This window comes from Dasypus novemcinctus, chromosome 14 (genome assembly GCF_030445035.2).
Source record: "Dasypus novemcinctus isolate mDasNov1 chromosome 14, mDasNov1.1.hap2, whole genome shotgun sequence".
NCBI classification, from domain to species: Eukaryota; Metazoa; Chordata; class Mammalia; order Cingulata; family Dasypodidae; genus Dasypus; species Dasypus novemcinctus.
The window spans coordinates 88329977-88355888 of NC_080686.1; positions in this window are offsets into that span (position 1 = coordinate 88329977).

Consider the following 25912-nt stretch of genomic DNA (forward strand, 5'->3'; position numbering starts at 1 on the left):
GACTTTAAAATGCTGTTTGACCTAAAGTAAGGGGGAAATGGAAAGGAGAAATGAGTTTATATGGCTACGAGTTTCTAAAAAAGAGTCTGGAGGCTGGCAGAAGGATTGCCCTCATGCACAACTGAGCAGAGTCAGAGAGACAGATAAAGCAGATACAACCCCCAGATATTGGTTCCTTTGAAGGCTAAAGAGACCCATGAGAGTTATGGCCATGGCCGATGGGGTTAACTACCAGGGCAGATGGCCCCTCTTTGGAAATGGTGGTTATGTGTGATGAATCTGGACTCAGATGGGATCTCCCTTCATAAGACTTTCATGCTAATGTGCTGGAGGTGCAGTTAACGTTGGGATTTAAGATATATTTAGGGGATTTGAATCTCTGGACTGACAATGTGATAGCCAGGTCCTGAACCTCAACAGACTCCAGCACCTACAATCTGATTTATTGGACTTACCGCACTCAGCTAAGATGGAGTTGAAGAAGGACAATCACCACACCATGGAGCCTAGAGTGATTACAACTGAAAATGGGAGGATTGCATCCAGCATCCATGTGGAATTTGAGCCTCCTCTTGACATAGAGGTGCAATGGACACAACCAATCCAATGTCCACATAGAAGAGGTGGTATTGGATTGAGAAAAGTGGACATGGTGGACGATGGGTATGGGGAAAGGCAGGAAGAGATGAGAGGTGGAGGTGTCTTTGGGACATGGAGCTGCCCTGGATGGTGCTTCAGAGGCAATCACCGGACATTGTAAATCCTCACAGGGCCCACTGGATGGAATGGGGGAGAGTATGGGCCATGATGTGGACCATTGACTATGAGGTGCAGAGGTGCCCAAAGACGTACTTACCAAATCCAATGGATGTGTCATGATGATGGGAACGAGTGTTGTTGGGGGGGGAGAGGGGGGGTGGGGGAGCGGGGTTGAATGGGACCTCACATATATATTTTTGATGTAATATTATTACAAAGTCAATAAAAAAAAAAGTTGTTTGTAAATATGTGGAAATGAATAGAAATGGCTAACGCATGTCACAGGATTTGTAATTAGTAGCTCTATATATATATGGATATGATAGTGGTTTGTTTTTTTTTGTTGTTGTTGTTTTTCTTTTTGGAGTAATCAGTATGCTCTAATACTGATCGAAGTGATGAATGCACAATTCTATGATTATACCAAACGCCATTGATTGTACACTTTAGAGAAATTATATGGTTTATGGACAAAAACATAATAGGGAGGGCTTGGGGGAAAATACACCAAATGTAATATATGGACTGTGGTTAGAAGTAATACTTTGATGATACTCTTTCATAATTTATTACAAAATTTTTTACAACAATGCCAAGTATTGATGATGGGTTGATGTATGGGTGCCCTGTAGAATGCAGGTTTGTTTTATAAACTCACAACTTTTACTATACACTTATTGTTTATGTATGTTCATGTATGAATGATGTACTTCAAAAAATTTTTTTAAATGAAAAAAAGCAGTAAAAGACACATTACACAGAGAGAAACAAATATAAGAATATCTCCAGATTTCTTTCAGAAACAATGTAAAGCAAAAGACAATAGAAATGTATAGTTAAAGTGATACATACTTTTAAATAAATGTGTTAGCCAGCCAAAAGGGGTGCTGATGCGAACTACCAGAAATATGTTGGCTTTTATAAAGGGCATTTCTTGGGGTAGAAGCTTACAGTCACAAGGCCCTAAAGAGTCCAACTCAAGGTACCATAAGAGGTACTTTCTCACCCAAAGTTATGTGCCATGTATTGAAGATGGCAGGCGATGTCTGCGAGGGTTCAGCCTTCCTTCTTCCTCTGAAGGCTGCGTGGTCCCAGCTTCTTTCCATCTCAGCTGTAGGCAGGCATAAGGCTGTCTCTCAGGGCTTCTCAGCTGCTCTGTTCTCTTCAGCTGCAAACTATCAGGCTCATCTTTCTTCCCAGGGCCTCTGCCGTGTCTATGGAGCAGTCTCCTCCCTCCGTGTTCTTCTTCTGTGTATATCTACTTCCGTCTTCTTGATTGAGTGCTCATTTACATAGCCCACCAAAGGGGGGAGGGACTTAACCCCGCAGGCCCTAAGACATGGTTGAATCAAGCCCTAATCTTAACATAATTTAATTAAAGACATCTCAGCTGAATCTAATACAATCAAAGGGTATCAGGCCCAGAGGAACAGAGCAGTTGACAAACATAATCAGTATCTCTTTTTGGAATTCATAAATAATCTCAAACTGCTATATTGAACAATATTTTAAAGAAAAAAATCAACCTAGAAATCCCATATACAGCTAAAATATCTTTTAAAAATGAAGGTGAAATTGTGGGCATAGGTTTAAAATCCAACAAAATGGCTGAAATTTTAAAAACTAACAAGCGAAACTGTGGAGTAAATGGAACTCTCACATATTGCCAGTGGGTGTGGTACAACCCCTTTGGAAAATGGTTTGACAATATCTATTAAATATCTATTAAAACTAAATATATGTATTTCATATGATCATATATTTCAGAGCTCAGGGCTACTGTGTCAACTCTGACAGGTAATTGTGCCGGGTTGTTTGCCCAAGCAAGCACTGGGCTAATTGTAATACAAGGACATTTATAGACCTTAATCACCAGTGAGTTTACTGCCTAGATAACTGATAACATCTACCTTAATCAGGGAGATTGCCGTCAGCAATGAGTGACCCTTTTTCCAATCAGTTGAATGCCTTAAAAGGGGAAGTAATTTCAGCATTCAGAGAGAATTTCCCAGCTGGTCTTTGGACAGCCAACATCTCCTGGAAACTCATCAAGGACCTTCACTGGACTTTCATCAGAGCCCCTGGTTTGCAGCCTGCCTGACGAACCTGGACTTCTGCATCCCCAAGGTCATGTGAGAGACTTATAAAATCTCTTACTATTGACAGATATATCCTGTTGATTCTGCTTCTCTAGAGAACCCTGACTAATACACCACCCAAGAGAAATACATACATATGTTAATCAAAAACAAGTATAAAAATATTTATAGTAGCACTGTTTGTAATGCTTAAAAACTGGAAAACACCCATATTTCTGTCATCATTAGCTGGATAAATAAATTATGGTATACTAATGCAATGGCAATTACACCATAATAAATACGTGCAAACTACTGCCCTGTGCCACAACATGCATGGATCTCATAAAATAATATTTGTGTTAGTCAGCCAAAGGGGTGCTGATGCAAAATACCAGAAATTGGTTGGTTGTTATAAAGGGTATTTATTTGGGGTAGGAGCTTACAGATCCCAGGCCATAAAGCATAAGTTACTTCCCTCACCAAAGTCTACTTGGAGCAAGATGGCTGCCAACGTCTGCGAGGGTTCAGGATTCCTGGGTTCCTCCCTTCCTCGGGCTTGCTTCTCTTTCCTCTGTGAGCTTACTTCCTGAGCTTCAGCATCAGACTACAACATCAAAACTCCGACATCAAAAACCCTTAACTCTGTCCTTTGCCATGTCTTTTATCCCTACTGGTACAAGAGGTTTACATAATTACTTAATCAAGTAAACCTATGAATCGAATATAATCTAATATGCCCAGAAGAAAAGATCAGTTTACAAGCATAAACCAATATTTCTTTTCGGAATTCATCAATAATATCAAACTGCTACAATATTAAATAAAAGATGCTAGCTAAAAGAGGATGTAAGTATGATTCCGTTTACACAAAGATTAAAATCAAGCAAACTTTATCAAGCTGGAATGAAGTCATATGAATTGCCTTTTGGGGGATTTGGGGATGGTGTCTGGGAGAGGCCAGAGTAGAGGCTTCTGGAGTGCTGGTAATATTCTAAACTTTGATTTGTGTTGCGGTTCCTTGAGTGTGTTGATTCTGCAAAAATGTATCTAGTTATACACTTAAGATGGGCAATTTGATATATTCATGTCATATGTCAATAAAACACTTCCTTGGAAAAAAAAATAGGGGCGACTGCATTTCAGGCAGGGGACTAGCAGGAGCAAAGTATGGAGGAGTAAATAATATTGTGTATGATAACTTACAAGTAGCCTGATGCTGCTAGTATTAAAGGTGAGGTAAGTTATGGCAGGGCTGCAGTTGAAAACACCGCAGCAGCCAGATCATGGAGTGCCCCATGTGCGCTGCTAAAAGCCTGACATATCTTCTGATGGCAATAGGCAATGCAGGAAGATTCTAAGTGAAGGGTAATATAAGATTTGAAAATTTTTTAAAAAGCGTGTTTATCTATCCTGTGTTAATTGGTGAAGGGGGACAAAAATAGATGCAGGGAGACCAGTTAGGATGCTCTTGCAAAAATCCAGATGAGAGATGATGAAAGATTGAATCAGGGCAGTGGTTGTGGGGATAAAAACAGATATGACTTGAGAAATATTTAGGAGATGATCTTACCAAGAAGTTACTGGATGTGGGAGGTGAAGAAAAGCAGAGTTGAGGATGATTCCTAAATTTGTAACAGAGAGGACAGTAAGGTTGGTGGTTCTGCCAAATGAGGCAGAGAAAATTCAAGCAGAGTCCAGGGACTGGGCAGTAGACAAGTTCAGCGTTAGATCATTTAGACAGGTTTACCAGATAAGGCAGCACTCGAGGGGGATTCTTTGGAAGTTATTTTAGGGTCCCCTGTTTCCTGAAATTGATGACCAATTTAAATGCCAGGTCTCTGATGTTCTCTATAATTAGTGTTGGGTTGTTTTTTGTTTTTTGTTTTTTTTTTCATCTTCTGGTATAGTGTGCATTCAAGACACAAAGCCAGGGTTGTCAGCAGCAGATCCTGCAGCACTGCTGCCCTGGGCTCTGAAAGACTCCCTCTTTCTTTCCTCTTCTGCTCTGGACAAAGGCCGTCTTATGCACCATCTATTTCGGTTATTTTTATGAGCGCCGTGGAATATTTTCAAGCTATCTCTTTTAAGCATTATCTCTTGGCAGTTAAAAAAACAGATCTATTGCAAGCACTGGAGTTTCTGAAAAGGGGTTTAAAAATAGCTCAGGGCACTAGACAGCTGCAGCAATTGAGAAATTGAACCCTTTGCTTGCATTTTTGCTGGTTTCCATTTCAACCTTGCAGCTGGAAATCCGTAGCTTTTCCTCTGCCATGGAGCAGGTGCAAAAGGAGGAAGGCACAGGCCAGGGCCCTGCCTTGACTTGAGGTCACACTTGGCAATCTGTGAGGGCTGAGAGGCACCTGGGGAGCAGGACAGGGCAATGGAGAGTGGGCATATCAAAATATTGGGGCTGAGAAAGCCTATGCAGTGTTGTGATATAACTTTATATTTGCAAATGGAAAGTAAACATAAACCTGTTGGTTTTATTATATAGATTGTAAGAAGCAAACTGGATAAATCCTGTTCACTGGTAGGGACTGCAGAAAGCACAGGAATTGACAACGATGTTTACAAACATTCCCCGATTTAATGCCTAAGGCAATGCGGCAAGGTAGCTGTTACTGCTATTTCCATCTCACAGATGTGAAAACTGAGAGAGAGAATTTTTGGGTGGTCCAGGTCATACAGCCAGGGAGTGGGGGAGCTAGGGTTGCGACACACAGTGAGACTCCAAAGTCCCTGCTCTTAGTCATTGTACTCTAAAGACTTTCACCTGGGAGTTCAGGAGATTTTAATGTTAATCAAAAGGCTTCACGGGGCCTTAAAAGCAGAAAAGAACCAGGAGAAGACATGAGCAGATCTCTATTCTAGGGATAGCTCGACAAGGATGTCACTTAATAAATGTTTGCTGAATAAATGAATGGCTGCATTTTACAGAAGTGAAGGTCCTCAGCCTTTTGGAGACTTTATTTCTTCCTCTGTAAAGTGGGTACAATAATTCCTTTTGGCAGCCTTCACAAAATTGCAGTTAAGATCAAATGAGGTAATGGACTATTTACAGTAGTTAAATACCCTGGAAATCCACCTAGTATTAATCTAACCAATGGCTATTGTGCACCTACTATGTGCTGGGCACTGTTCTAGTTGCTGGAGGTGCTTTAGTAAACCAAGTAAATGAAGATCCCTGCTTATATTCTATCGGGGCAGTGGAAAATAAACAATAAACCTACTAACTATGTAAAAATGACAAGGTATATTATTATAATAGGGTTATATTATAGTAAAATGATGGTAATATGTGCTATGGAAAAAATGGAAAAGTTCAGCAGGATAAGGGTGGCGGGGTGAAAAGGTGCCATTTTATTGGCATTTTATTGAAGAAGGTGACGTCTTCTGCAGACTCTGGGTAAAGTCTGTGACAAGAAATGAGGCAGTAGACCTAGGTGTGTCCTAGGAAGAGTAGAGTTGGCACCCAAGGAGCAAGGCAAAGGGAGAGTGGTGGGAGAGGAGCCAGGGAGTTGATGGGAGGCAGATGCTTAGGGCCACTGAACTGACTTAGACTTGCACTTTGAAAGAAACAGGGCCACTGGGGTTTGTGGTGCAGAGCAGTGAAATAACCTGGGATGTTTTGAAGAGATCATGCTGGCTGCTGTGTTAAGAATGGATGTAGGTGGAATGGTAGAAGCAGGGCTATGTGGCTAATCAGCAAGCTATGTCAGAAACTCATGGGATATGATGAGAGAGGAGAAAGGAGCTAGGAGAAAAAGCTGGAGAGTATTCATCCCTGAATCCAAGTGAAGAAAGAGAATCTGGGAGGAGAAGTTTTCAAGCATGTCAAACAACTGAAGTTCGAGTCAGGAAAGGGCTGTAACTGACCATGGGATTTAGCAAAGTGGAAGTCCTGGAGGCCTTGGCAGGAGCAGTTTGGATGGAGTGGTGGGACTGAAAGCTGATTGGAGTGGGCTAAGGAAGAATAGGAGACAAGGAACTCGAGGCAGAGAAAGTTTTCCTTCAAGGAGGGGAAAAAAAGAGTTGGAGGGGGCGGGTCGTGTAGGTGAGGAGAAAGAGGTCAAACGAAGGTGTTTTGCTCTTAAGAATGGAGAAATAGCATGTTTTTATTTGATAGGATTGATTCAGTACAGGGAGAAAATTGAAGATGGAGAAGAGGGGTAAGAACTGCTGGAACAACACTCTTAGGTAGGTGAGTTGGGATGGGATCTTGTGCAAAATGGAAGGACTGGCTGTGGATGAAGTTATGATAGTTCGTTTTTGGCAGATGCAGGTAGTGGTCAGGAGATGTGGTGGTGGGAATTTATGGAATTTATGAAACTTCTTGGATTGCTTTAATGTTCTCAGCAAAGAAAGAAGCAAGGGTATCAGCTGAGAGTAATGAGTAGCCATGTCAAGATTAAAGTACCAATTTTGAGAGCTGGACACTGTATTAACAGCTTTACCTTCAGTACCTGGAAACCTCACAACAAGCCAGCAAAGTAGCTATCTTTTTAAATTCTTACTTTACAGATGATGAGAATGGAGGTTTAGAGAAGTTAAGAAACTTGCCCAATGTCACACAGCTGGTCAGCAAGGAGCTGGTGGTCTCCCCTGGTTTGTTTGACTCCAGAGCCCATACCTCCTCTGCAATACAGCAGGATGTTCTTGTTTCTGTAAATCTGTCCTGTCAGCGAACTACAATCTTGGTCTTCAGGGAACAAGGTCTCTAAATGCCCTCCTCAAAGCATCCAAATAATATTTTAACTAAAGATCCGAGCAGGATTGGGTTGTGGGAGTGAGAAGATAGTGAACAGGGAACAGAAAAGGACACAACTCTGTTTCCTCAAAATGAAACAATGTCAAGGGGAAGGCTAGAGCTTTCCGGGTCCAGTCCTGCGATTTAGAACCTGGTCAGAAATGACAGGGTGCTGAGCATTGTGGGTCAAACTGCTCCCTCCTTATAATTATGATTTGAAGCTGGCAGCAATCCCATGGCATCTTTTTTTCAGTCTACTTTTTCACATTTCTGAGAACCTCTGGCCAGTATCTAATTTGCTTGCGCCTTTGTGTAAAGCATACACAATCATAATAACAAAGGATTTTATGACAATAATAATGAAAGGTTGTTTGACAATAACAAACCTCCAGGCTGCTGGTGAATTTTCCAGGGACTATGAGCCTAAGCTTGACTTCCACTTCTCTAAATTGCCTGGATTAGGAGATAATTTAAATTGTTGTGTATAAAATTTGAGGTTGTTAATAATATGATGTCTGTGGTTTATACTCATGGGCAGGAAAAGTAAATCAGTAACAAAATTGCCAAGGCAGGAAAGCTTATATGCACTGGTCTTCAATACCACCTTCATTTGCCATTATCACCTTCTTCAGGACCCTCTCACTTCCCAAAGGCCCCTTGCTAGGATCTCCATACTGCTCCTTCCAAGAGCGCGGAGATTCCTCTCTGCATAAAGGGAAGCTTCACTGATGGAGTGCTATGTGCCAAGAGTTTCACACACTTGATCAAAGCCCTGGCACCAAGTGTGCAAGGTAAATAGTTGAAAGAATCAAGCCTCTTTCTGTTAATAATGACAGAAATTCACCTTAAGCTGACATAAGCAAAATGCAAAAACCCAGAAAATTTTAATTTCAAATAAATGAAGAGTTCAGAGTCAAACAGGGACCCAGCATTCAAATGATGTCAGTAGGACTTGGTCCGTCTTCATCTCTCAACCCTACTTTCCTCTGTATTGATTCCGTTCTCAGACAGATTTCCCTCATAATGTTAAGACGGTTACCAGAGCTCTAGGCTTATGTCCTTTCCTCTCAACAAAACTAAAAAAAAGGGCTTCTCTTTCAAACTAACCCATTCCCTGTAATCTGTGACCCCCAACTATTACTGCTTGATCGGCCACACTCGTTCCGTGTCTTCCCCTGTGAAGCCAGGGGGAGGGGTGAGCCCTGTCTACTCAGTACAAAGAATGGAGGGAGGATAGCTCCCCTTAGGAAAGCTGGGGTTTATTACAGAAGAAGGGAAAATGGGTGTAGACAGACAAAAATAACAGGTGTTTATTAGTTTCTTTTCTCTGTTATAATGATGAAGAAATATGCTCAGAAAGGTCAATTAACTTACCCAAGGTCACAGGAATGGTGGCCCTACGTTTTGAATTCAATGACCTATTTTTTTAAAACTTTCATTTTGAAATAATGCCACAATCACAGGAAGTTGCAAAAAAATGCACAGAGAGGTCCCATATTCCCTTCACCCAATTTCCCCCAATAGTAACATCTTGCTTATCTATAGCACAATATCAGAACCAGGTATTGGCACTGGCAGGATCCAGAGAGCTTAGTCAGAATTCCCCACTTACTGTATGTGCACGTACCTGAATAGTCCTATGCAATTTTAAAGCATGCACAGATTCATGTAATTGCCACCCCAATCAACTACAAAAGTGTTCCATCACAAGACTCCCTTCTGATACCCCTTCACACCCACACTCATTCCTCCCCCTTCATCCCTACTCCTGGCAATCATTTATCTGTTCTCTGGCTCTGTAATTTTATTTCAAAGATGTTCTATAAACAGAATCAGAAAATTTCTAACCTTTTGAATTTGTCTTCCTTCATTCAGCATAATTCCCTTGAGAACCATCCAAGTTGTTGAGTGTATCAACAGGTCACTCCTCTTTATTACTATGTAGTATTCAATGATCAGAATGCATTATTGTTCAACCATTTATCCATTATAGAAATTCGTTGTGTCTAGTTTTTGGCTATCACAAATAAAGCTGCTATTAATATCACATATAGGATTTTGTGTGAACACAAGCTTTCATTTCTCTGGGATAAACGCCCAAGGAGAAATTACTAGGTTATAAGGAAAGTATATGCTTACGCTTTCTGTATTTCTAAAGATATATATATGTATATACTTTTTACACACACACCCATTGTTGTTTGTGCTGTCTGCTCTCTGTGTCCACTCTCTGTGTGTTCCTCTACGTCTGCTTGTCTTTTTTCTTCTCATCTTTTCTCTTTAGGAGGCCCCAGGAACTGATCCTGGGACCTCCAGTGTGGGAGAGGGGCACTCTACTGCTTGAGCCACCTCATCTCCTGTCTGCTGCATCTCTCACTGTCTCTCCTCTGTGTCTCCCTTCGTTGCATCATCTTGCTGCACCAGCTCTTTGTAGCATGGCCTGTCTTCTCTCCATGGTACAGTCCAGCTCGTCTTCACCAGGATGCTCCAGGAATTGAACCTGGGGCCTCCCATATGGTAGATGGGAACCCAATTGCTTGAGCTACATCTGCCTCCTATGCTTACTCTTTTTTTTTTTTCAAGATTTATTTTATTTAATCCCCCCCTTGTTTGCTCTCTGTGTCCATTCGCTGTGTGTTCTTCTGTGTCTGCTTATATTCTCATTAGGAGGCTCTGGGAACTGATCCTGGGAACTTCCAGAGTGGGAGAGAGGTGATTACTCTCTTGCACCACCTCAGTTCCCCTGTTCTGCTATGTCTTCTTATTTTCCCTCCTCTGTGTCTTGTGTTGTGTCATCTTGCTGCGCCAGCTCTCTGCGTTGGCTGGTACTCTTGTGCGGGGTGGGTTTCCCGTACAAGGCGGCATTCTCACACAGGGTGGCACTCCTGCACAGGGCCACATTCCCACATGGGCCGGCAATCTGCATGGGCCAGCTCATGTGTGGACCAGTTTGCCCTCACATCAAACCCTGTGCATCAAACCCTGGACCTCCCATATGGTAGATGGGAGCCCAATTGGTTGAGCCACATCCGTTTCCCCTATGCTTACTCTTTAAAATAATTTTTTTTCTTTGTTTTTTTTTTAATGTTACATTCAAAAAATATAAGAGGTCCCCATGTACCCCCCACCCCCCTCACCCTACTCCTCCCACATCAACAACCTCTTTCATCATGGTGGCACATTCATTGCATTTGGTAAATACATTTTGGAGCACTGCTGCACCACATGGATAATGGTTTACATTGTAGTTTACACTCTCCCCCAGTCCACCCAGTGGACCATGGCAGGACATACAATGTCCAGCAACTGTTCCTGCAGTACCACCCAGGACAACTCCAAGTCCTGAAAATGCCTCCACATCACGTCTCTTCTTACCTCTCCCTGCTCTCAGCAGCTACCGTGGCCACTTTCTCTACATCCATGCTACAATTTCTTCCATCACTAATCACAATAGTTCCATAGTAGAATATCAGTAAGTCCACTCTAGTCCATACTCTATTCCTCCATCCTATGGACCCTGGGATGGTTATGTCCACTCCACCTCTGTATCGAGAGGGGGCTTAGATTCCACATGGATGATGGATGCAATTCTCCTGCTTGCAGTTGTAGGCACTCTTGGCTGCCTGGTGTGGTAGTTGACCTTCTTCAACTCCCTGCTAGCTGGCCAGGATAAGTCCAATAAACCAGAGGTAGGAGTTGCAAGACTGCTGAGGCTCAGGTATGCTCACTCTTTTAAGAGATTGCCAAGTTATTTTCCAGAGTTCTTATACCATTTTACATCTCACCATTGATGTACGAATGGTCCAGTTACTTTGCATCCTCATTAACATTTGGTGTTGCCATTCCTTTTTTTTTTATTTTAGCAATCCTAATATGTATGTAGTGATGTCTCATTGTGGTTTTAATTTGCTTTTCCCTAGTTATCAATGATGTTGAACATATTTTTATGTGCTCATTTGCCATCTGTATATTCTCTTCAGTAAAATGTTTGTTCATGACATTTGCACACCCATGTACATAGCAGCATTATTCACAACTGCTAAAATATAGAAACAGCCCAAATGTCCATCAACTGATGAATGGATAAATGAAACATGGTATATACATACAATGGGATACTGTTCAGCTGTAAGAAGAAATGAATACTGGATGCATATTAAAACATGGATGAACCTTGAGGATATTATGTTGAGTGAAATAAACCAGATACGAAAGGACAAATATTGTAGGGTCTCACTAATATGAACTAATATGATGACTAAACTCATGGAGGTAAGTTCTAGAGTAAAGGTTACCAGGAGATAGAATGTGGGTTGAAAATGGGAGCTGATGCTTAATATATGTAGAATTTTCAGTAAGGTTTATTGTAAAAGTATGGAAATGAATAGAGTTGATGGTAATACATTATAGTGAATATAACTAACACTGCTGATTTAAAAAGGTGATTGTGACTGAAAGTAGTCTGTGGATGTAAATGTCATTGAAAGGAAGCTAGAAAATAATCTAGGGACTGTCTAACAGTGATATCAGTGGTGGATGAAGATTGTGGTTAATAGTACAAATATAGGAATGTTCTTCATGTGCTAAGAATATGGTGATACATGGGAAAACGACAATTAATGTAACTTATGGATGATATTTAACAGTAATATGGTAGTATTTTTGCAGCAATGGCAAAGAAGATATTATGTCAACTCTAGAACAAAAATAGGGAGGTATAAGAGAGTATGGGATTTTTCCTTTTGGAGTAATGAAAATGTTCTAAAATTGACTGAGGTGATGACAGCACAACTCTGGTGAAAATGAGAGTGGCTTAATATAAACTTTGAATGGATTGTACAAGGCATGGAGCTGTACAACACAAGAAATCCAGTGGTGGAAGATGGACTATGGTTAACAGAAAAAACATGAGAACGTTCTCTATGACCGATAACAAATATATAATACTAACATAGGGTATTAATAATTGGGTGGGGTGGAGGGAAAATACACAAAATGTAAGATATGGGCTATCTTACATTTAGTAGATATGGGTTAGTAGAAATATTTTGATGATGCTCTTTCATAGTTTGTAACAAATATTTTACAACAATGCAAGTTGTTGTTGGTGGGCTGATGTATGAAAGCCCTATATGATGATATGTATATTTGTTTTGTAAGTTTACACCTTTCACTACACACTTATTGTTTATGTATGTTCATGTATGAATGATATACTTCAATTAAAATTTTATCTTCAAAAAAGTTTGTTTATGTCTTTTGCTCATTTTCTAATTGGATAGCTTTTGTGCGTGCATTTGGTTTTTTTTTAGTGTTGAATTTTGAGAGTTCTTTAGATATTCTAATTGCAAGTGCTTTGTTGAATATGTCATTTGCCATTTGTATATTCTCTTCAGTAAAATGTTTGTTTGCAATTATTTTCTCCAGTCATTAACTTGTCTTTTCATCCCCTCAACAAGGTCTTTCACAGAGCAAAAATTTTTCAATTTGATGAGATCCAATTTATTAATTTTTCTTTTCATGAATGTGTTTTTTATATTGTTGGGGATTGAATCATGACCCCCACAAAAGACTTGCTCAGGTAAGCCCTGGTCCTATGGGTGTGAATCCATTTGTAAATAGTAGCTCTGAAATTGTTGTTAGTTAAGGTGAGCCCAAACTGAATGAAGGTGGGCCTTAATCCAATATGATTGAAGTCCTTCTAAGCAAAAGAAATTGGACACAGAAAGGGATGCCAGGGGAACAGTGAAAAGCTGGAAGCCAACGGAACCCAGAACAGAAAGAACACACTGCCATATGTATTGCTATATGATGGAAATCCAAGGAACCCTAAAGATTGATGACCAGCCTGAAGATACCAACCCTGGGAGGAAGCAAGCCTTGTAGCCTCTGAAACTATGAGATAATAAATTCCTGTTGTTCCGCCAATCCATTTTAATATATTTGTTTTAGCAACTGGAAGCTAAAATAGATGACAAATCTAAACTAAACCAGGCTCTAAAGATTTTCTACTTTTTCCCCCTAGAAGTGTTAGTTTTATGTTTACATTGAACTCTGTGATTCTGTGATCCATTTTACTTTTTGGTCAAGTGGGATTAGAATGAGGGTTTTTTGTTTGCTTGTTTTTTTACCCATGGACATCCTCTTGCCACAACACCAATTTTTCAAAAGGCTATCTTTCCTCCATCAAATTGCTTTTGCACCTTTGTCAAAAATCAGTTGAGCATAGTTGTGTGGGTCTATTTCTGGGTTCTCTATTTGTTTTCATTGATCTATGTGTCTATCCCTTCACCTGTCTTGATTATCATAGCTATACAATAAAGCTTAACATAGGGGAAAGTGATTCCTTTCATTTTATTATTCTCTTTCTTTTTTCTTTTTTCTTTTTGACTTAACAACTAAAATTTATAGGCTCATGATTTCAGAGGATAGCAGGTTTTACTTCCTCCTAACCTGGTCTGGTTAGACAGGAATCCTTAGACTCTTTGGCTTTCCCATCACATAGCAATGTCTTCTCCTTTCTCTTCTGGGTTCCATTGATTTGTATCTTCCCTGTGGCTTTTTAAAATAAGATCTCCTGTAATAGGATTATGACCCAGCCTGATTCAGTTGGCCAACCTTAACTGAAAATAACATCCTCAAAATGTCCTATTTACAATGAGTATTGGACTCTTTCAAATTTGTTTTATTAATTTAGGTTCTTTGCCTTTCCATATAAATTTTAGAATAAACTTGTCTATGTCCACAAAAAATCTTTTTGGGATTTTGATAGAAATTGTATTAAATATATAGATCAACTTGAGTAGAATTGAAGTCTTTACTATGTTGAGTCTTCCAATCCATGAACATGGTATGTCTTTCATTTATTGAAGTCTTTTTTGATATCTTTCATTATCATTTTATAATTTTCCACATAAAGATCCTGTAAATGTTTTGTTTTATTTGTACCTAAATATGTAATTTTATTTGGAACAATTGTAAATGGTACTGTGCTTTAAATTCCAGTTTTCACATATTCATTATTAGTATATAGAAACATAATTGATTTTTGCATATTGATCTTGTATCACTTATTAGTTCTAGAAGGGTTTTTAAAACTATTTTTCTGGATTTTCTGCATTGACAACCATGTCATTTGTAAATAGGGACAATTATATTTCCTTATTTCCGATTTATATACTTTAATTTGTTTTTCTTGCCTTATTGTGCTGCATAGAATTTCTAGTACTATGCTGAATAAAAGTGGTAAGACTAGATGTCATTGTCTTAGTACTGATCTCAGGGGGAAAGCCTTCAGTCTCTCAACATAAAGTATCTTAGGTGTAGGATTTTTGTAGATGTTCTTTATCAAGTTGAGGTAGATCCCCTCTTCCAGCTTTGCTGAGAGTTTTTATCATGAATGGGGTGTTGGAGTTTGTCAAGTGCTTTTTCTGCATCAATTGATATGGTCATATGATTTTGCTTCTTTAGTGTCTTGCTATGGTGGATTGCTTGAACAAGTCTTTGCATACCTGGAATAAATCCCATTTAGTTATGGTATATAATTCCTTTTATAAATTGCTGTCTTTCATTTGCTAATATTTTGTTGAGGAGTTTTGCATTTAACTTCGTGAAAAATATTGGTCAGTAGTGTTCTCTTTGCTTTCTTCGTTTATTTTTCTCTTTTCCCTGTGTTTGTATAATTTTGTATCAGAGTCATAAAGTTAGTTAAGAAGAGTTATCTCCTCTTTCATTTCCTGGAAGGGAGTGTGTAAAATACGTGCTATTCTTCTTTAAATGCTTGGTAGAATGCTCCATTAAGACTATCTGGGCCTGGAGATTTATTTTTAGGAGATTTTAAATTATGAATTTCTTTTATGGTTTTGGGATTATTTAGATTATCTATTTATTTTGGTTGAGTTTTGGTAGTTTGTGGTTTTTGAGGAACTAGACCATTTCTTTTAAATTGTTGAATTTATGAGTATAAAATTGTTCATAGTGTTATTTTATTATCCTTTTAATAGTTTCAGAATCTGTAGTGATATCCCCTATTTTATTCCTGTATTGGTCATTTGTATCTCCTTTCTTTTTATCTTTGTTAGTCAAACTCATATTTTTTTAATTAAGGAGAAATATATACTCCCAAGGACACAGTTTTTAAATTGAGTCAATTCATTTCACCAGTTATTCATCCAGTGCCTCTTCTGAGCAAGAACTGTGCTAAGAACTGAGGGGAAATAAAAATTAGGCAAGAGCTTGTCCCTGGGCAGAAAGGGAAAAGTTTGTTTCTAGTAATAACAATAGCCACCATCTAATTGATCTCTTCTAACATACCAGGTGCTACACTAATCCCTTGCATGGATTATCTCATTAAATCTGCACAGTATTGATATCTAGCAGATATTGAGCAATTCCAATATGCTAGGAACTCTTCTGAGCATCTTACATGAACTAATTTATTTCATCTTTGCTACACTATGAGGCAAAAATTTTCATCTCCATGTTATGGATGAGAAAACTGAAGTCTAGTTACCCAAGAAAACACCTCTGGAAATTCATATATCTGTGATGTGAAGCCAGGTTACACCAGCTTAACAGCATGTGCCCTTAACCTATACTTTGTTCTGGTAGTGGGCTTATCTCCCCAAGCTCCCTGGGTGAACCCCCATTTCAGACAGGTGGCTGCAGCTCATTTCCTTCAGTCTCGATGTTCTGGTGCCTAGGCCAGGTGAGCCACCTCTTTCCCTTAGCCAGGCTGGGATTGAGAGCCCTGCAGAAAGAGGGTTGACCCAAGCTGAGAGGACATTACCAACGGAGTTAGCTTGGCATTCTGAAAAGAGATCATGTGCTGAATTTAGTCAATGAATCCTGGATAAAATCTTATTTTATAAAATGGGAATCATACTTTGTTTTCACAGGGCTGATGCAATGATTGTGGGTGGAAACAGTTAAACATGTATGGCTCTCGTAGGCCCTCAAAGAAGGTCCGGAAGAGAAATCTCTGGACAACATTAAGGTGACTCATTGCAGCTTAAAATCAGACCTTCCCTAGACAAATGATCTTATATTTTCACTTCTAGATATCTTCAACAAAAACATTGGCTTATGTCCCAGGGATTTATATTCAAGGAAGTTCCTTGCATTTGTGGTTGTAATAGAAAAAGATAGGAGACAACCTGAATGTCCAAAGATAGACAAATGGTTAAATATATACTGTAGTACATCCATACCATAATAAAATGGAATACTGTGGAGCCATTGACAAAAGAGCCAAGGTTCTAGATGGACCAACATGGAAAGAATATCAAGATACAAAGTTAAATGAGAGGGAATCTCAAATAGTGTAATATGATTTATAAATTGGGGTGATGTATTCCTAACTACATAGAAAAAAGCCTGGAAGGATTTGATGCCCAGTTGTTAATGATGGATACCCTTGGGGAAGGGAATGGGATTGGAGAGAGTAGAAGGTGGTAATAGAAAGAACTTAAAAAAATTTTATAAATACATTTGATCTTTTAAAAATTTTTTTAATGAAAATGTATTTGTTTACTAATTCTATACCTAAATAAGACAAAAAATTGGTGTGAAAAAAGAAATAATAATTCCTAATGGTGAAATTTCAAGCACCACTAAATAGGTTGTATTGTTTTTCACCCGGAACCCAGGATTCCTCAGTTCTATTGCTAGCTCTGACACTAGCTGTATGATTTTGGATGAGTGACTTTCTCTCACTGGGCCTCAGTTTTCTCTTGTAATGAGGATATTGAACTTGAGTAATGATAATTAAGCATTTTTAACTTTCAATCAGTCAAATTTTTTTGCAAGTGTATTTTTGAGTTTGGAAGCCTGATGTATAAAATGGATGGAAGAGTGTCAACAACCCAGTCAGTGGTGCCCAGGATCCACTTCAGTGCTAATGTTTTCTGACTGGAATTAAAGGCAGTAAACCCAAATTCAACAGTGAGAGCCAGCCTGCCTCTCAGAACATTGGATTAGATGTTTTTCAAGGTCCCCTGACAGGCCTAATACTCAGTGATTCTAGAACTAGATCATAAGGGTCTTGTCAGGTATGGTGAGATGTAGTAATATGTACTCCAGAGAAATATGATCTTAAACTTAATCCATTCCTATGGATGTGAAACGATTGTAAGTAGGACCTTTTCATGAGGTTGCTTCAGTTAAGGGTGTGGCTCTGGATGGGTCTTAAACCTGTCCCTGGAATTCTTTATTAGCAGAATGAAATTCAGACAGTTGGAGAGAAAGCCACAGAATGAAAAGTACGAAGCTGAACTTCAGTGGAAGCTGGAGGAGAAAGGAGAGGCTGCCATGTGCATTGCCATGTGACAGAAGAACCCAGAACCAATGATCAGTGGCAGCTAACCCTAGAATGCCAGTCATCAGGAAGAAAGCATCACCTTGATGCTGCCTTGATTTGGAATTTCTCTTAGCCTCAAAATTATAAATAAATTCCTATTGTTTAAGCTGAACCATTGCATAGTATTTACTTGAGCAGCCAAGGAAACTAAAACTTCTATTAATTTAGTAGAGGAAGGAAATGAACTATAGGGGCTAAGTGTGTGAACACTGGAATCAGACTGCCTGAGATCAAATCTTGAACTCCTTTACTTGCTGTGAATTTTAGAACAAGGTTTTAGATCTTGTTTACACTTTGGTAAATGAAAATGAGAGTTGTAGCTACTCCATAATGCTGTTATGAAGAATGGAGGAGAAAATCTGTATCAATTTCATGATCTGACAGATTGTAAATGATTAATAATCATTAGCTTGTTATTAGTTTGTCTCTCTTGGTGCCAAGACCATATCAAACACTTGCTAAAATTGTTTCCTGATTAAGAAAAAAGCAAAACTGTACCTTAGCATAGATTTAATTATACTACAGGCCAAATAATGCCCCACTCATTTGCTCAATACTAATCAATCAATATTTGCTAAATGCCTTAGGTGCATAATGCTTGGCTGGGGATGCAAAGACATCAAGGACTTACTATAGAACTTACTGTAATACAATCCAAAACATAGAATATTGAGTAAGAAGCATTTATCCAGCACTTAGAATTCAGGGCACTGTCCTGGGTATCATTTGGGGATTCTATGTGGTGACTAATTTCCTGCCCACAGAGTTAGAATTTCAAAGGGGAAAACACACTTTGGCAGCTTGAAATTATTTTATGAATCCCTAAAAGAAAAAGATTATGTTTTTAAACTAATCTAGACCTCTGGGTAGGACACCTTTTGATTGTATTAAATTCAGTTGAGGGGCCTTTGATTAGATTACTTGATAAGATTGCTTTAAAGGAAGCAGACTTGGCCCAATGGATAGGGCATCTCCCTGCCACATGGGAGGTCTGTGGTTCAAACCCCAGGCCTCCTTGACCTGTGTGGAGCTGGCCCATGCGCAGTGCTGATGCACACAAGGAGTGTCCTGTCACACAGGGGTGTCCCCCGCGTAGGGGAGCCCCACGTGCAAGGAGTGCGCCCTGTAAGGAGAGCCACCCAGCGCGAAAGAAAGTGCAGCCTGCCCAGGAATGGCGCTGCACACACAGAGAGCTGACACAAGAAAATGATGCAACAAAAAGAAACAGATTCCCAGTGCCACTGATAAGGATAGAAGCAGTCACAGAAGAACACATAGTGAAGGGGGGGGTGTGTGTGTGTAGAGAAATAAATAAAAAATAAATCTTAAAAAAAAAAAAAAGATCGCTTTAAGGCTTTTAATTGGGCTATGTCAGTGAGGCCGGAGCCAGCTTGAATCTCTGCCCTCTAGCTGGGTCTGATGAAAACAGAGACACACAGATACAGGGAAAGGAAGCCACCATTTTTGATCTTGCCATGTGAGAGAGATCTACAGGATAGCCTAAACACGAAGCCCCAAAGAGGCTGGGCCCACGGAGCAGCCTAAGAGGAGAGGGTGAGCCCAGAAGGGAAGGCTGAGACTTTGGCAGAGATCGGCAGCCATTTTGTTTCTCCATGCTTGGACAACAGAGTCAACACCAGCTGACTTTGGTGAGAAAGCACCTCTTATGGTGCCCCACTTTGGACTTTTCATGGCCTTGGAACTAGAAGCTTTTCCCCCAAATAAATCCCCTTTATAAAAGCCAACCCATTTCTGGTACTTTGCATCAGCAGCCCTTTGGCAACTTAAAACACACACATACTTCTGAAGCATCTTAAAGTAATTTCAGGGCCTTCCTGGGGTCCCCAATGGCAACCACCATGCACACTGTAGCCTAGGCCACCGTCCATCTGTTCTCACTCCTCTGCTCCAGCCTTAGCCTCCACTCCAGTTATGCCCTCACATTTACTTCAGCCACCATGCCCTGCCAGGGCCCTCTCCTTGTGTACAAAGCTGATCAGATGTATCACCAAAAAAGGCATCCTCCTGGTATGATCAGAAGCACTAAACAAGCCGTAAGTTATGGAATATTGGGACAAAAATATAGGCAGCCCTTCTTTCAGGACAAAACCTCCACTTTGGGGAGTCATAAACCCTAGACTGTCTACCTAACTCAGGTGAAGGCCCCTTATACCAGGTCTGAGTCAGACTTTAGTACTAATCCCACCTCTGCCACCAGCTCATTGAGTGACCTTGGGCAAGTCACATATCTTCTGAGTTTCCTTTGTAAAAGAAAACAGCTCAAAATTTCTGTTTTGTTCAAGCTCTGATCCTTGTAGGGTCCACAGAAGTATGCCAAAGAAGAACCCAAAGAGAAACCCTAGCTTCTATAAAATTTTTAAAAATCAGGATTCTTCAAGAGGGGAGAGATCATCCAATTTTCCAGCAAGTGTGTTCTTGCCACAGTATCCCTGCTAAACTTCTTGGGATTAGGGCCATCCAAATCCTGATAGATTTGTCAGTGTCCCACCGACATCCCCTACCTGGGCACTTACCATCGGGTACTTGTGACTTCTGTCTGGGAATGCTCATATTTGTATCACCTCCCAAATAAACTATTTGTACTCAAATCCTAGAATCAGGATCTGCTGTGTAGGCACCTCACTGGCTATCTAAAAGTGGGAGGGAGGAGATAGTGGACAGCTTCCATAAGACAAGGCAATGCTCAAGCAGCAGAAAGAGGCCTGTCTACAGGCACATTCACTTGGACAACCAGTCCTAAGCCAGGCTGCAAGAAAGCCTGGTCTTCATGGCCCACCTGCACCACCAGTATCTACTGCAGAGCATGGTGGCTGGAAGATTCGAGTCTCCACCATCCACTGCCAACTTGCCTGCTCTTTTCCTGCAGCTGGAAGGAGTGGGACAAGTGAGCAGCGGCACCAGAAGGACTTGGGTTCCATCCCACTGCTCAGGCAATTCATTAACCTTGAGCCTCAGAATTTTAAACTGTAAAATGGGTATGAAAACAACTACCTCCCAGGGTAGTTGTGAGGATAAAATGAAATACAGGATATGAAATTCTCATGTAAATTGTAAGATGCAATACAAATGTTAGTTAATCCTCCTTAAGAAGATTTACATATAACGAGAGACTTTAATAGGTCTCCTATTCTCTACTGCTTTGTTGGCCTCTTTGAAGGTCTAAAAGTCAGAAAGAAAAAGAAAAAAAAATCCTGAATTCTCCTCAAAATCCAGTGAGGTAGGTATTTTTCTTTCTGTGTCACTGATGAGAAATTGTGACCAAATCATTGACCAAAGTAACCAATATCACCATTCAGATGCCCATTGCTCAGGGGCGTAGACAAGTTACTGGACCTCTCTGTTTTCTGGTCTGGGTTTGTAAAAGGACTGTCACTGAAAGGCTCAGGATTGGTGGGAAAGAAGTTGAGAGTGGCAGAAAAAGCATTTTTAGGCAGAAGGATGCCTGAGGCTTTGGTGGAAAGAAAGAGAAGGAGGTGATGCCATTTGTTAAGAATGGATTTTCCCTTAAAGGATTCTTTTTTTTTTTTAATTCATTTTTTAAAAATACTACATTCAAAAAATATGAGGTCCCCACTCACCCCCCACCCCCTCTCCACCCCACCACTCCCCCCACAGCAACACTCTCCCCCATCATCATGACACATCCATTGCATCTGGTGAGTACATCTCTGGGCATCGCTGCACCCCATGGCCTGTGGTCCACATCATAGTCCACAGTCTCCCAGTGTGGCCATGGGAGGATCTACAATGTCCGGTAATTGTCCCTGCAGCACCACCCAGGACAACTCCAAGTCCCGAAAATGCCTCCACATCTCATCTCTTCCTCCCATTCCCCGCACCCATCAGCCACCATGGCCACTTTCTCCACACCAATGCCACATTGTCTTTGATTACTAACCACAATAGTTCATGAGTAGAATATCAGTAAGTCCACTCTAATCCTTACTGTATTCCTCCATCCTGTGGACCCTGGATTGGTTGTGTCCATTCCACATCTATATCAAGAGGGGGCTTTGATTCCACTTGGATGCTGGATGCAATCCTCCTGCTTTCAGTTGTAGGCACTCTTGGCTCCATGGTGTGGTGGTTGGCATTCTTCAACTCCATGTTAGCTGAGAGGAGTAAGTCCAATAAACCAGAGTGTAGGAGCTGAAGTCTGTTGAGGCTCAGGGCCTGGCTATCATATGGTCAGTCCAGAGATTCAGATCCCCTAGATGTATCTTAAACCCCAGCACCAACTACAGTTCCAGTAAAGTAGCATGAAAGGCTTGTGAAAAGAGATCACATCTGAGTCCAGCTCCATCACGCAGAAACACCAACTCCAAAGAAGGGCCAACTGACATGGCAGTGAACTCCATCTGCCATGACTGATTAGTGTTGGTTTTAGAATTTAGACCTATTAACAGGATATCTTCGCTTTCTGTTGGACTATCTAGGTTAGGAGGTGTAGATATGTCCCTGAACAAATTCACCTGGCCAACTCCCAATTTCAGTTTGCTAGCTTGTCATCATTGTCAGTAGGGTCTCACTCCTATTCTCTATGGCAGGGGTTCTCAACCAGGGGTCTATGAGCTTACAAGTCAAAAAACATTCTTGCGGGCATGTGTTGGTGCCAGTGTGATACATTTATTAAATAATACACAGTATAGTGTGGACTTAGTAAGGGACCCACGGAGCAATAAAGGTTAAGAACCCCTGCTCTACTGCTTTGTCAGCCTCTTTGAAGGCAGGGGCCAGCTCTGACATAGTTTCCTAATTTATTCCCTACACTTAAGACAGTTCCTGACTTATAAAATAAACTGAATAATAATAAGCTAGAACGTATTAAGACAAATCTAGCATGGATGGGCCAGGCACTATGTTAAGAGCATGACATCTAGTATCTCATTTAACCTCATGAGGCAGGCACTAGTATTAACCCATTTCACAGATGAAGGAACTAGTCTCAGAGATGTTAAGCAATTTGCCAAACTGGCAAGAGACAGAGGTCTGTCCATCTTCACTGTGTCCCCACCTTCAAGGCTCTGGTATCTCCCACTCGACTCCTTTCACAGGGTGCTTCAGGGCTAACATAGCGTTCTATCCCTCTTCCTTCCCCCACAGCACGGTTGGCTTGGGACCCTGCCTGAGCCTTAGTATTTCACAGCCTGGGGCTGTGGAGATGGGCATGAAGTTGGTGGTTACCAGGGTAGTCTGGGCAGCGCCCCAGGCTGACCTGGGAGAAGCTGGACAAAGCCTATCCCCAAAGGTCTGCCCTGCGCAATTTTCCCTGAGCTGTGGGGCCTCCACCCCCTCCGCACAATGCCCGGATTGAAACCAGCCCAAGGTTTACCCTGGAGGTTGCTCTTGACGTTCCTATAGAAAACACCATTGTTTCCATTGTTCCAGAAAATGGGCTGGGGCCGACTTTCCCAGGGACTGGGTCCTTGGGCAGAGACGGGGCGGAGGCCGAGGAGGGCGGCAGGGCCAGGGCAGGTGGGACTCCAGCCAGGGCTCTCCAGCTGCCTCCTGGGCTCTCCCAGGGACCAGGGTTGCCCTGCCCCCAAATGGGTACAGCTTTACCATGTGCCTTTCTGATTTATTTTAAACAATAAAAGAACTGTAATACATAGAAGGGCTTAAAGTAAAAAGCAACAGGTCTTCCAGCCATTTTGGTACATGGATTGCCATAATTCTTCTATTCACATAACAACAGTATATTCATGTATTTTAAACAACTAGGATCACATCGAACGTGTTATTCTCCATCTTCATTTGCCACTTAATGATATGGGAGTAAGGTGTCCTGTCTACACCTCCCTCATTCTTTTTAGTGACTGCACAGGCTTTGATTGTTTCATTGTGTGGATAAAGCATAATTTATTTAACTAGACTGCTATAAATAGACTTTTATATTATTTCCTATTTTTCACTCTTACAAGCAATGCTGAAATGAAAATTCTCACACATAAATCTTTATCTTCTTGGCCAATTATTTCTTTAGGATAAACCTAAAAATGGAATTGCTGGGTCAAAGGATAAACATATTTAAAAGTGAAAATTTTTGATGTGTATTTCCCACCAACGGTATTCGAGATTACTTCCTTATCCACCGCCCCCTACCCTGGCTTTGCCAAGTAGGCATTACACATATAACACGAGAAAAGAAATGTCTCATTTTAAATTTCGTGTTTTTTTTATCATGAGTGAAGTTGACTACATTTTCTTTTTTTTTTTTTTTTCCATCTATATTTCCTCTTGAGTGGTTGCCGTTTATAATCCCGAGAAAATTATTTCCTTAGTTTATATCTGGAATTTCTTTACCAAAGCAGGGATCTTTGTATATTTGGCTTTCAAATATACAAAGAGACTAGCAATATGAAACTCAAAGATCAGTTATAATCCCTCCTTCACGAATCCATGAATTCATTGGACAATTCATTCATTTACTCTTTCATTCACTTCGAAATTATTCCTTTAGTAATCCATTAATCTGTTTTACGGGATTAATCCTTTTTCAAGTAGTTATTGAGCATCTGCTGCCTATGCAATGCCGGGATGGACTTGGAGGGAAATCGCCTGGCTTGCCTAAGGCAGAGATCAGTCCTGTAAATGCTGCTATGGGAATTCAGGGCCCTGTGGGGGAGGAATGGACGAGGTGGCTGCAATCAGGGAAGTCTTCCCTGAGGTGGTGCTAGAGGCTCAGCAGGATTTGGTATGAAAAGATGGAAATAGGGTCCCAGCAGGGAAGTGGAGCGAGGGAAGGGAGAACGTCCCAGGAGGTGACCACAGAAACAACAAAGGCACAGGCAGGAGTGGGAGCCTCCACCTGGCACAGACAGGACAGGATGGAGGGAGCAGGGGCTCTTCTTAAAGGGGATTCGTGGGAGGGGATGTGGGATTAGGGTGGTGGCATGCACCTGCCGTGCTAGTGAATGTGGGCTTTTCTCTGTAACCACTGGGGAGCTATGCTCAGGCAGAGCTGTGCTTTACAAGATTAAACTGACAGCCACAAGGAGAGTGGATGGGAGCGGAAGGGACCAAAGCGGCGCCATTAACTAGGGCTGTTGTAACAGTGAAGGAGAGCACCAAGGAAGGCCTGAGTTAGGACACTGGTGGGGGAAGACGCGGGAGCCTAGGGTGGCAAGGAGAGCACTGGACCAGGAGCTCAGGGACCTGCTGCCGGCCTGTCTGCAACGGGGGCTGGTGTCACAAAGGCCAGCTCCGTGCTGCTCCACTAGTCACCAGCTCCATGTTGAGCGTCCACTGGTTTCAGGCCCTCTGCTGGTGGAGGGGCAACTCTAAAGTGGAGAAGACATGAATGCAGACAACAAGGAAGGCAAGACCGCATTTGAAACCATTGGAGGAGAAGATAGGAGCTGTTGAGATAATCTTGTTTTTCCTACTTCATTCTTTTTGACACCTGCAAAGCAATTCCATTTTACCGGTGCCCCATAGTATACTTTCTGTTTCCTGCTTGATGAAAATGTGCAACTTTTTGGTATAGACAATGTTGCCATGGAAGTCTTTGTACACTGAGGTGTTTTTTGTTTGTTTGTTTTTTAAAAGATTTATTTATTTATTTCTTCCCTTGCCTCGTCTGCTCTCTGTGTCCATTTGCTGTGTGTTCTTCTGTGTCTACTTGTATTCTCATCAGGCAGCACTGGGGATCTGTGTCTCTTTTTGTTGCATCATCCTGCTGCGTCAGCTCTCCATGTGTGTGGCACCACTTCTGCGTGGGCTGTGGTTTCGCACAGGGTGGCTCTCCTTGCACAGGGGCCAGTCCTTGCACGGGGGGCACCCCTACACGGGAGCATCCCTGCGTGGGCTGGCACTCCTTGTGCATAGCAGCACTGCGTGTGGGCCAGCTCACTACAAGAACCAGGAGGCCCTGTGTATCGAACCCTCGGACCTCCTATATGGTAGGTGGATGCTCTATCTGTTGAGCCACATCTGCTTCCCAATGTG